This window comes from Trachemys scripta, chromosome 8 (genome assembly GCF_013100865.1).
Source record: "Trachemys scripta elegans isolate TJP31775 chromosome 8, CAS_Tse_1.0, whole genome shotgun sequence".
NCBI lineage: Eukaryota > Metazoa > Chordata > Testudines > Emydidae > Trachemys > Trachemys scripta.
The window spans coordinates 95,666,380-95,679,425 of record NC_048305.1 but is presented as its reverse complement, the minus strand read 5'-3'; positions in this window follow the sequence as shown (position 1 = coordinate 95,679,425).

Sequence of the window (13,046 nt, the reverse complement as noted above, 5' to 3'; positions counted from 1 at the left end):
CAATTAGAATGGTGACAAGGCTGTGAATCGGTCATGCAGCTTTGACCATCATTTTTTCCCTTGACTTGCAAGGACACACAAAATCAACAGCTCTCAAGATGGTTTCCTAAACTCATTGTGGAGAGAGTGATATATGCCTCTGACTATAGTATCCTCATACATGGGTTAAATTCTTCATTCACACACAAGAACTGATTATGTGCCTACACTTCCAACTATATGAACTTCATTTGGATACCAGATGGCTAGAGGTGGCTAGTGATGATATTCAGACTTAGTTTGCAACTCTATTGCCAGATTAGAGGCAGCTAAATCATGTAGAAACAGTAGGTAAAAATTGAAAACATATATAGCAATACAAGGCACAGGTCTGTTTACTTAAGGATCTAATGGAGGAAGAGAGAAAGCTGGACCAAGACATTAGCCTCAGACTTGGTGGACCTGGGTTCAGTTCTCTGCTCCACCAGAGACTTCTTGTGTGACTATAAGCAAGACACTTTACCTTTTCTGTGCCTCAGTTTCCCCTCTGTAGCATGGGGATAACAGCATCTCACTACCTCAGAGGAGTGTGTTGAAAATAAATACAGGATTGTGGGGTGCTCTGATACCCAAGTACCAGGGGCTACTGAAGTACCTAAGAGAGAGTGCTTAGAGCACAAGGCTAGCTTTCAGTCATTCTCGTTTCTAGTCCCGCTTCTGATCTGCTCTGTGACCTCAAGTTATTTACGCTGTGCTTCATTTGATTGTGAAATTATAGTGCTTCCCTAATTTGCAGAGATGTTGTGAGGCTTAGTTAATGTTTGTAAAGTGATTGGATATCATGTGATGGAAGATCCAACAGAAGTGCCCCTAGTATTTGAATGATCACATGTTGATGGGTGGAATAATGTGATAGCATGATCCAACCAGTTAACAACAGAGGAATAGCTGCTCTTTTGCTTTTGGGTCAATTTTTTTTGAAGTGTGTGTGCGTATCAAATTTATGCTTTCTGGATATCAGGCTGTTGACACTATATAAAGACTATGTGGCCAACACCATGGAAATCTGACTATACTTCCATAATAAAGACAGTCATCATTTCAACAAAATCAATCGAAAGAATATAAAATATGGTGTTTTCCTGGAAAAGTCAATAAGTCTGGGTTGCAGTATCTCAAGTTCTAGGGAAAAAAACATGTTTTGTTTGACATTGTCTCTAAAACCAAATCAAACCTAACACATACACTCCCCCCCCCCCAAAAGAAGCCAGTATTCCCTTGCCTCTATTTACGTCTGCAAAGCAAACAGCAAGACCACTTGAAGAAAATCTACTAAGCTTCATGCAGCTGTTTACAGGATGGACTGAAAGGGCCCAATTCTTCTCTCACATGTTTTACATAGTGTAACGTCATTTACTTCTGTGGAGTCAGTCCTGATTTACACCAGTGTAAGAAAAAAAAGAATCAGGCCCAGACTTTAAAAGAAATGGTTGATCAAGCTCTGCTCAGCCTTTGGATCCAAAAGGCTTTGCCTAAGAAATTGATGGGTTCAGTGCAAAAGAAATCTGTATTGCATATTATTTGATTTGTCTTTGAATACAAAAAAAGGTTATCCATGGAATAAGAGAAATGCAGAGAATAGTTTCAAATGCAAACTAGGGAGATTTCAGGCTTTTTTTGGATGCTGAGTGACTGAGTATAAATCTATGCTGTTTGCAACTTGGTTGGCTTGTCACATTTTCCCTGGGAGATTATGCAGTATACAGGAACTGTGAGGGGTATGCAGTAAGCAGATGATTGGAAACTGGCTTTTATTCTTCTAGGGACTAAAGGGAGCAAGTCAAGATCAGTGATCATCATCAGTAAGAATTCCCACCTGGGGAGATCGTACCAACCTGGAAAGCTGTAAGCCTGAGATTTTAAAACAATTTTTTTTAAAAATGGCATTGCACTTTTAGCTGAACGAAACGAAGCTTAGTGCAGTGGGGCATTCAACCTGCAAATGTTTAAAAATCTTTTAAGTTTGGATATTTTATCTCCAGCAAATAATCAAGTCCCAAGAATAATATAGATGAGTAATATATTAAAAACAGGCTTGTACTGCTCCAAGAAAAATGTTGGAAGATCCATAGCGATCGTTGTTATGCACTGCAGGTTTAAATATACAGACTTTTATGGCTTTAAATGAATGGCTACATAATGACTTCCATTGAAGAATGGCTTTAGTTGTGATAAGACATACAAGGTGAAATTCATCATGGGCCGAAGGCCACATGAGACCTAGGAACCAAGTGAGTTTCCATTAAGGGGATGATCTTAGGCAACTTGGGCACTAGATATTGGCATGAACTGGATAAAATCTGTAATTTAAAAAAAAATCTGTTCTAAAATGGGCTGAAAAATTTGAAATTTCCCATGAAATGAAGTTCGGGGGGGGGGGTGGGGGAATTTGGATGAATCAAAATATTTGGTTTTAATAAAATGGAAGCATTTTGTTCTGATTTAAACTTTATTTTATATTTTGATATTTTTAAAAAAAATGAAGTGAAAAGTCATTTTGAAATGGGAAATCAAAACATTATGTTCCACATAATCCAGGATCATAATAGAATATTTTGACTTTAACAAAATACTTTTTAAAAAATTTTCTTCTAAAGCAGAATTTTGTTGAAATTGACATGTTTTGCTTTTGACAAATTGTCATTTTCTGTTCTGATGGAAAATTTACAGCCAGCTCTATCGTGGACCCAAACTTCTGTGGAACTTAATGGGAGCTCCTGGGTGTAGAAGAATTTAGGATCAGGTCATAAACACTCTAATTTCTAGGCCAATACAGGAGACAGCAGAGCAAAGGGGGGGAGGAATAGTCTCCTAAACCCAAGGTTGTGAGTTCAATCCTTGAGGGGGCCATTTAGGGATTTGGGGCAAATAATCTGTCTGGAGGATTGGGCCTGCTTTGAGCAGGGGGTTGGACTAGATGATCTCCTGATGTTCTATTATTTAAAGTCAAATAGTACAGTTTATTGAATTTTAAAACCCATACTCAAGTTTGGCTAGTTCTGGGGCTAGGATACCAGACATCATGAACCAAAGGTCTCATCTGATATTACAAATCCTTTGCTTCTAGGCTCATGTGTGTGTCCTAACTAAGGGAATGGTCCCACTGAAGTCAAGGAAAACTCCCAAGGTTTGGCCTCTAAACCCATCCTTTGGCACGCTGGTTGACTTGTGTTGGCATCTGTAGATGCTCAGGACCCTTCACAATCAGGCCCCAAGAGGGAATGTGGTTTAGTTCAATGAGCATGGGGCTAGGAGTTAGCCACCCCTGGTTCTCGTGGTGGTTCTACCACTCACTTGCTTTAGTTGCCTCTTGGGCAAGTCACTTAGGCCATTACGTTCAAAAGTGGCCTCTGATTTTAGGTACCCCAATTGTTTGGGTGCCCATCTTTAGAGACCGTTGGCCTGATTTTGCAAGGGGCTCATCACCAAGAGCTTCCACTGACTTCAGCAGCAGTTTTGTGGGTGGCACGTAGGTGTTTCATTTGAGAACCCCACTTCATTGGTCATATTTCAAATTGTTGACCTGAATCTTTCCATGGTTCAACTGCTTCAACTACCCGTATAATAGGACCAGTAATGTCTACCTACCTGCTGTGCAGAGATGTGGTGAGAATACATTAATGTTTGTAAAGAACTAAGTATTATTGTTAGATTGAAGACAGCTGATGCCTTAGAGACATTAGAGTTTCCTGTCTCAGAAGGAATTGTTACATGTATACTTTCATACAAAAAGGTGAGAAATTCAGACCCCAGAAAAGTGACAATTTCCAACTGTTAGAATTGTAGAGAGTTGTACTTTCCTGTCATTTGCATTAGTGTGGTTTTAATTATTTTTTAATCAAATCTGAGAGCAGGGAGGTTTTGAAGCACTGCTGCTATGTAGCTGGCAGCTGCACAATTGGACTTAGTTGTTTATATTTTCATGCCAGAAGGAATATCCATGGAACCAATATTTCATCCGCCGTGGGACCTAGAAAAAGTAACAGCAAATATGACCATGTGCTATAACTGTAAACAGGACACACAGAGCAACATGTACAGCAGAGTTCAGCAACATAACAGAGGAAGTCAAGCCAAAAAATACTGTCAAATAACTCAATGCTTTTTGCCTTTTCTAACGTAACGATAAATGTGAAATCAGTGTGGGGAATGGACCAGCAAGTAGATTCTGCTTAAAAAGCGATGGCTTGCTATGGCCCAATATTAGTAAAAGTCTCTTCTGCTGCTATTCAAATTGAAACTCTTCTGTAATGCCACTACCAGTGAAAGTTTGTTTGGCAGAAGATGTTTCCTCCCTCCCGTATCTCCTGGGTATTTTGCCCAAATATACAAAGTGGTGGCCTCTGAAACATAGCTTGCAATCATGCTCAGTAATGAAGTAATTCTGATTTAGTAGGACGATATTCTGGATTATTTCAAACCTAGAGGTTTGGCATATTATGAAGGCTATATAGTTTACTGGGTAGTGCAGAAGGTTAGGACCTAGAAGTTCCTGAGTTTGAGCCCAAGCTGTAGTACTGAACAGATCTCAATTTCCCTATCTGTAAAATGAGGTTAGTGATTTCCACCTACAGGTGCTTGGAGGATTAATTATTTAATATATTTAGCATGATTTGAAACTGTAAAGTTTGCTCTAAGTACAAAATAGAGCTGGTCAGGAAAAAAAAAAATCTCCCACAGAAAATGTTGACTTTTTGCAGAAAAAACAAAAATGTTTGTTTTTAGCAACCAATATCTGAAAATGTTTAGCTGAAAACTGCCAAAAATATGAAAAAATTCTGGCATTGTGACAAAAAAAATCTAATTTTTTTGAGGCAAGCACACACTTTTCAGGAAAGCTATTTTTTTTTTAATTTCAGTGCGTAAAAGTTCAACCCTAATACTAAACAGCAATATTATGAGCTTCATAGAGCTCCACTTCTACCTGTTACATGCAACAAGACCTTATCCTTTATATTAAAATAAAAAAAAACAAAAAACAAAAAAAACCTTATGAAACAGTTGGTTGCAATTGGTTCACCATTTGGGATTCTTGAAAATCATCCAGGAACTGTTTGTTCTTTAACCTATTACATTTATCTGTTGGTACTTGCTGGCGTTACATTTGTAAACAAAACATAAACTAGCTGACAGCTTGTGCGGTGTACTGCAAGGCACACACAAAATCCACACACCCAGCCATTCCCAACGGTCTCTCCAATTCCAATCACTGAGCAGGCAATTTTAACTATTTATTTACTCAGATTCCCTTCCAGCTCACACTGTGCACCGAGAAAGGAACTGACCTGATATATAGCCTCTGACCTTTCAACTCTGAATGGCCACCAGCCAGACTTCCACTTGGGTGTCTTCAGTGCACTGAGATACAAATCTCCCATCTGGCAAAACTCCAGGCTATTTCTATTCCATACCATAGCAGGAAACATTACACTTCTCTGAACAAATGACCTAAAAGTCACAGGTGAGTTAAATAGAAGCATAAGTTATACGGACTGGCAGCAATGAAGCTATTCTCCAGGATGAAAGGGTAAATAAACAAATAATTTATTTTTTCTTTGAAATGTGCTCTTTGGTAAATGATGTATGAAGCCTCACCCTTAGCGCTCACCAAGCAGACTCGAGGAATGTCATGAGCGAGAGTCCTTTCAAGGCACCTATCCAGCTGGTCCTCTGTAGGGCAGTGCTGGCATGGCTAATTGTTAGGGCAACATTCAAATTGAGGGATCTTTTGCCACTGACTTCAACAGAAGCAGGACCAAACCCTTATTGCAGAGATGGGATCACATCCAAAGGCGCTACTTTAATTCACACCAGCTGAGGGACTGGCCCACGGGGGTATGAAAATACGTTATTGTAAGTCATACAGAGTTCAGAGGCCAGTGGATAACTGTACATATGGAAATTGGTCAATGTGTGAGTGTTTAGGATGGAAAAGGAAGAGCAAATTTCTGAACATGTAATAAAATGGAACGGAATGTGTCTGAGAACTGTATTTTTTCCCTTTGAGGACCTAATCCCAAGCCCATTTAAGTAAATGGGAGTCTTTCCATTGACCGCAATGGGCTTTGTATCAGACCCCTCTGGCATAGGTTATCACTGGCATGAAATAGAATGTTCACCATTGAAAGTTGAAAGCTAATAATCAATTGCGCCAGGCTTCTTCTTCTGCAGGTTAATATCTACAAGCTGGACAAATAACACCATTAGGTCCCAATTCAGCAATGTGTCAGATTTAATTATATCTGTGTCCATTAGCAATATTTTTTTTTACCAAAATAGAAAATATCAGTGTTCAAGTTGCAAACAAAGGGCAAAACTTCTTTCTCCAGTGTGACGGTCCAAACTGCAGATTAGAGAAAGGAAGTTTGCCAATAATGAATGTAGAAAACAAAAGCAAATGGTGCATCTTGCCCTGGAACCAAATGACCAAAGCACATGGGCTTCTACATACTCATTGTTCATTTTCTTTGTCACTGACAGGCAGGGCTGGCTCCAGGCACCAGACGACCAAGCACGTGCTTGGGGCGGCACCTTGGGCTGGGGCGACACTCAGGTTTTTATTAATTTATTTATTGGGCAGGGGTTGGTGTGGCGCGGCACTGTGGGGGGTTGGCACTTGGAGGAGGGGCGGGGGTGGCGCGGCGCTGGGGGGGCGGGGGCTGGCGCTCGGAGGAGGGGCGGGGGGTGGGGGGGGGGGGCGGGGGGGGGGGGGGGGGCGCGCGCGGGGGGCGGGCGGCACTCTTCTTTTTTGCATGGGGCGGCAAAAAAGTTAGAGCCGGCCCTGCTGACAGGTCAAATCTTCCTAAGTATTCAATTAGAAAGTCATCCTAATGCTTTCACTGAGATGGACAGAACTGTTTTCCCTTATGGGAATACACCTCTACCTTGATATAACGCTGTCCTCGGGAGCCAAAAAAATCTTACCGCGTTATAGGTGAAACCGCGTTATATCGAACTTGCTTTGATCCACCGGAGTGCGCAGCCCCGCCCCCCTGGAGCACTGCTTTACAGCATTCTATCTGAATTTGTGTTATATCAGGTCGCGTTATATCAAGGTAGCGGTGTACTTCTATGTATTTCTGTTGGTTAACAAATGTGATTATGCCCACTCTCACAAAGAAAAATGAAGATGGGAAAGAAAGTTATCAAGTAAAGCACATTGAGAAATGATAACTGTGCAATCGATAGATGCCCCAATCAGAGTAATGGATCAGCCTTTAGGGAGTAAAGATCTGGATCTGCATCCAAACTTCTTGGCTTACAACATTTCTGTACGATGGAGCTGAATCGCCTAATACTTTGTGGAAGTTCAGATCCAGATCCGGATTCGAACTGCCACTGCTGGTAGGACTAGGAGGCTGGGTCACAGTGTTCTACTCCTAATTCTGCCACTGATTGATTGTGTGGCTGTGGTCAGATCACGTTGCTTTCCATGGCCTCTGTAAAATAGATACAAATTATCCTCACCTGGGATGACATGTTCAACGTAAGTATGTCATACAAGTGGCCTGATTATAAGTGGTACAGAGAACTCTCAAGTCTCATAGAATCAGCCCACTTACAACAGGGATTTAGATGCCTAAATTTGGACCCCCGAATTGGAAAATGTTATGACACTGAATTAATATTGGTAAAGCATAAGAGAAAATGGTGTTAATAACAGGTAGATAACTCTATTATGTTTACTGTGATTTCAGGATACAGAGTTCTTTTGCAAGCAATAGTAGATACATTAGATATGATGTACACAACTTTTTTTGGGATTCATGTTATTGTGTATTTGTTAAGCATCCCCTCCCAAAAAAGACTAGACACAAGAAATCAAATTCCTGACATTCCTTGTATTGTCCAGCTGAGACTTGTGGTACAAAGAGCATTTTTGAGTGGCTATTGAATGACTCTATTTTTAAAAATGGGCTGTGTTTGTTATTGAATCCCGTCTCTCTCTGTTGTTTGTTTGTTCTTTCCCCTTTCACCGTGATCTTTATTTATGAGGATGAAACTGATGCCTTGGTGAGGAGACTGACCCCCATGTGTGCAATCATGGGTCTCAGTGGGCTGCTCTTTCCTGAATAAATACTTTAAAGTAAACAAATGTGCTACCACAATTTCATAACTTGCCCATTTGAGGATTAAAATAAGTTGAGCGGAAGAAAACAGCACAACAATTCAGTCACTAGTTGCCTCTATCAAGCTATACTGAAGGAACCCTCCCCCCCCCAAATCTCATTTTCTAATTTAAATCACTACAGTTTATTATTAGGTTTGTGGTGAGTGTGGTGTGCGCTTGGTTAAAGCAGGGACATGGAGGTCAAGATGCTTGGGTTCTCGGTCACTGACTTGCTGTGCGATCTTGTGAAGTCACTCCACTTCTCTTGCAGGGGCTAAATCCAATTCTTCTTAGTCTCAAGAACTCTCTCGTTGACTTCGGCAGCACAACTCACATGAACAGGCCCTGTGTGACAGCTTCGTTAATGTCTATTTCAAAGAGTTGTTGAAACAGGCAGAACCAGAACCCTGGATCCAAATACTTTCTAATCAAATCCAGGGACAAAAAAGGATGGCAAGATTTGGCCCCTGTTATGAGAAGGACAATTTCTGTTCCCGCTAATGTCAACGGTGGAATTCCTATGGACTTCCACAGGATCAGATCTGGGTCCTAAGTCTGCAAACCAGAGTAACACCCAAAGCAATGCAGTTGCAATATTGAAAGTATTGGTTAGGGTTGGAAAGGAACATTTCATTCAAAGACGATGTGTTTTCATACTTGCACAAAAGCAGGGCTCCTGCTTACTTGACCTAACCTTGGACAACATCTTTGGAACTTGAGGATATGCTAAAACATTTCCCCCAGGAATTGAAATAAGAGGGGGTGTTTGAATTTAACTAGTTGACCAATGGGGGAAGGGATGTGTTTCTGAAGAAAATCCAGTCCAAAGTAAAAGGGCATTAGAGATAGTCTGTACCCAAATCCCAGATCCTAATTCTGACCAATTATAGTGTATCCTGAACAGAAGCCCAAAATGTATGTCTTATTTCTTTAAAATGAGAAGGACAATATCTTCACAAACCACAACTGTTTCCAAGGGACAGAGACAAGCACTTTGATTTGCAAAAGCAAATAGTAACAGCAATGATCTAAAAAGTTGAGTTAATAATAATAATATATAATTTAAGGTTAATTTCTCTTTTACTGAAAGTGTCTAAAATCAGCTCTCCCAGAAATATGTTTTTCATTAAGAAACATTTAGCTTTACAAAAGCAAAGTCAAAGTTCTCAGATTCATTTAATATGTGCACAGTTTCTCATTAGGCTGCATTTAATTTTGGAGTAAAATTCTGATGATTGCAGTAAATTTGTTCACTTATGAAATAAAGAGGAAATGTGATACAGAGGAGATTAAGGGCAAGAAAAACAATCATTCTATCAAAACAGTTACAGACAAAGGCAGTATTACTGCAAAACCCCTCAGCCCCGCTGCAGAAAGGGCCTCTACCAGCTTCCTTTAGAACAATCTCATTTGAAGGACACATAGCATCACAGATATATAAATGGTTCAAGGCGGGAAGACAGAGTTGAAGACCATTCTGTGCAAGGGCCAATTTTATTTAGAATTCGAAAAGTAAAATCCAACTTCCTGCCCTTTTAAAATGGCTGAAGTGGGAAAATAAACCAAAAATAAAAGTTTCTGGAGTCTGGAATAAACTGGGCATTACTGCTGCCACTTCTTCACTCTGCTATGCTAGCAGGTCAGTGATCAGCTCAGTAGTGCCTGTCCTCTGTGAGTCTGTCTGTCATCCTACTGTATATAGCTTTCTGCGCAGTGAGATAAATACATCAGCAGCCACTCAGCAAAGAGCATTGCATTGTTCTGGTTTATTTTCTGCTTTTTCTTTTCTTGATTTAGAATTCCACCTGTAAGTACAAGGCACATCTGACTTGTTGTTTGGGGACTGGATTCGGTGACTTCTGTCCGTCCATTGTCAAGCTGTGCAGTTGGGGAAAGGGGTGGGAAAGAAGAAAAGGTGAGCTTAGCTTCTCCCCTAAGCTCAGCCTGTGCAGTGGCCAGGCAAGAATGTCAACCCAGGCACTTGTGAGACCATGGAGGCTGCTTCCGGGATGTTCTCCCTGGCAAAAGATGGTGCCCCAAAGAATGGGGTGAAGGCTGGCAAGTGGGCAGAGCCAAAGTATAAGGAGGAGGAGAGAAGAGGTGGTGTTATGCCTATGTGTCCGTATGTGCTAGCTGTGGTCCTAGTTTTGTGAAGGGGACACCTGTTCCCAAGAAACGGACTCAGAAACATTTGTAATGAAATTCTTGGTGCTGTTGGTACATAACGTATCCTAGGCCCTGATGAGACACTTATTTTTTTAATGAATAGGATTAAATTGATGACATGGCATTTTTTTGGTATCATCACCTCATTAATCGTCCCCTCCTTGTATTTAAAGATACCGAGGTCCCTCAGCTAATCCTTTTCCTGCTGCGGGATTGGCCTTACACTTTCTCTTGTAGAGCTGTGTAAGGTGGTTAGCACAGACTGTCGACTTCTGCCTTCCACATGTGCTGTGTGGTACCTTGGGCCAACAGTGATTTGAAGAATGGGGGAATCCAAATCAACCTAGAACTTCTTTGGTTTTTGAATTGAAGGGCGAGCATTGACCTGGTGTTTTAAGCAGGGGTTGTTGCGCAGGCAGGAGGGGGTGTTTGATCTCACCGTGATGGGAAAAGTTGCTGCCTTTAGCTACATTTAGAAAGCATTTGTTTCTCCTGAGTTCTGATAAGCTGCGTGGTGGCTTTGAAGCCCAAAAGGGTGAGTCTGAGGGAATTCCTCTGCTGTTTGGGAAGGGTACCCCCCTGACGGATGAGAGCCCCGTCAAAGATCTCAGAATGGGCTCCCCTTGGGTTATCTAAATAGCATATAAATCATTGTCAGAGCTGCCATTTCCTCCAAAGGGGACCCATGCGAGTGATTAATAACATGCAAACAGTGGTACTGTGTGGAACTGCAGTAAATTTTATTATAACTTCCTTCCACTTGATAAGCACTTCCATGGAGATAGACTGACATCATGTCAAAAGTGTCAGCATTCCAGTCTCCTCATATCTGCTGTCCACGGAGCCCAGGGGTTAGTGAGGGGTTTAATGTTCCAGCCTTTGACTGAGTAGCTGCAACCCATCCACAAGAGGGTTTTGTTTTGTTTGACTGGACAGAGCTTCGTATAACCAAGAGATTGACACGGGATTGTACCTTGGACACCTGCTGTTCTAAAAGCCCTATAAAGTGGCAAACAATGTGTACGTGAAATACTTCAGCACAGCTACCCAGCTTCAGAAAGTTATGTGCCAGTTTGATGAGATAAATATGCTGGGAAAGGGCTACTGGACAAAGAAACAATCATTTACAAGTAAAGTGGAGCAATAACAAATGTTAGAGTGTGTTTTTTTAAAAAAAAGATTACTAACAATAATTATGATTAATGACCCCCATGGTTATTTTGCCATTTTTTATTGATCGTTAGGTATATCTCCATATTATCTCATCTATCTCATAGAACTGGAAGGGACCTTGAAAGGTCATTGAGTCCAGTCTCCTGCCTTTACTAGCAGTACTGTCCCTGACAGATTCCCCCTGCTGCGATCCCTTAATGGCCCCCTCAAGGATTGAACCCACACCTGGATTGAACCCACACTTACTTCCTTTTCCTTGAAAATCCTAGAAGAATAAAGAGTAAACTAACTAGCCATATTGTACTCCACAGCTAAGCCAAACATGTATATATCAGCTGTTCTCAAACTGTGGGTCGTGTCCCTGTTTTAATGGGGTCTTGCTGGGCCCCGGGGCCAAAGTCTGAGCCCCACCACCCTGGGCAGTGGGGTTCAGGCTTTAGCACCCCCCCAAACCCGAGGCAGTAGGGCTCGGGCTTCAGCTTTGGCCCCCCCTACCAGGAACGGCAGGGCTTGGGGGGGCTCATGTTTCGGTCCCCCCTCCTGGGGTCGTGTAGTAATTTTTGTTGTCAGAAGGGCTGCAGTGCAATGAAGTTTGAGAACCCCTGGTGTATATGATATAGCCCAATAATGTGAACTTAGCCTTAGTCTGATTTAGATTCCAATGAGACCTTGTTGGAAGGAACTGGATTGTTTGTATCGTATACCACTGCTCTCTGCTGGATGAAGTGAGAACTTCACTGTGTGTCCTAAGCCCTATATTGCTAACAGTTAACAAAGTGCTACTAGCCCTTTTTTGGGGGGGAGAACTAGGATCTGCTTTCTATCCCTGCCATTGCCGGAGTGTTCCAAGTGGACTTGGTGTGTAGCAAAATGACAACTCTGAAGTTCTAAATCAGGGCTCGCAAACCTTTGGCACGTGGCTTGCAAGGGTAAGCCCCCTGGTGGGCCGGGCCGGTTTGTTTACCTGCCACATCCGTAGGTTCGGCCGATCGTGGCTTCCACTGGCCGCGGTTTGCCATCCAAGGCCAATGGGGTCTGCGGAAAGTGGCGGCCAGCACATCCTTCAGCCTGCACCGCTTCCCATAGTCCCCATTGGCCTGAAACGGTGAACTGCGGCCAGTGGGAGCCACAATCGGCTGAACCTGTGGATGCGGCAGGTAAATAAACGGGCTTACCCTGGTGGGCCCGTGCCAAAGGTTGCCGATCCCTGTTCTAAATAGTGATAGATTTGTTACAATATAAGAACATAAGAACGGCCATACTGGGTTAGACCAAAGGTCCATCCAGCCCAGTATCCTGTCTACCAACAGTGGTCAATGCCAGGTGTCCCAGAGGGAGTGAACCTAACAGGTTGTGATCAAGTGATCTCTCTCCTGCCATCCATCTCCACCCTCTGACAAACAGAGGCTAGGCTAATATTAACTATTAGATTTAATCATGAGAGGAAGGCATTTCAGAGCATTTCAAAACACTGTCACTGGCATTTTCCAGTCAGAGCCGTGTAGACGTGCTGCTAAGAATAGAAAGACAAAGCCTGGAATCAAGACTCTGCACTCCC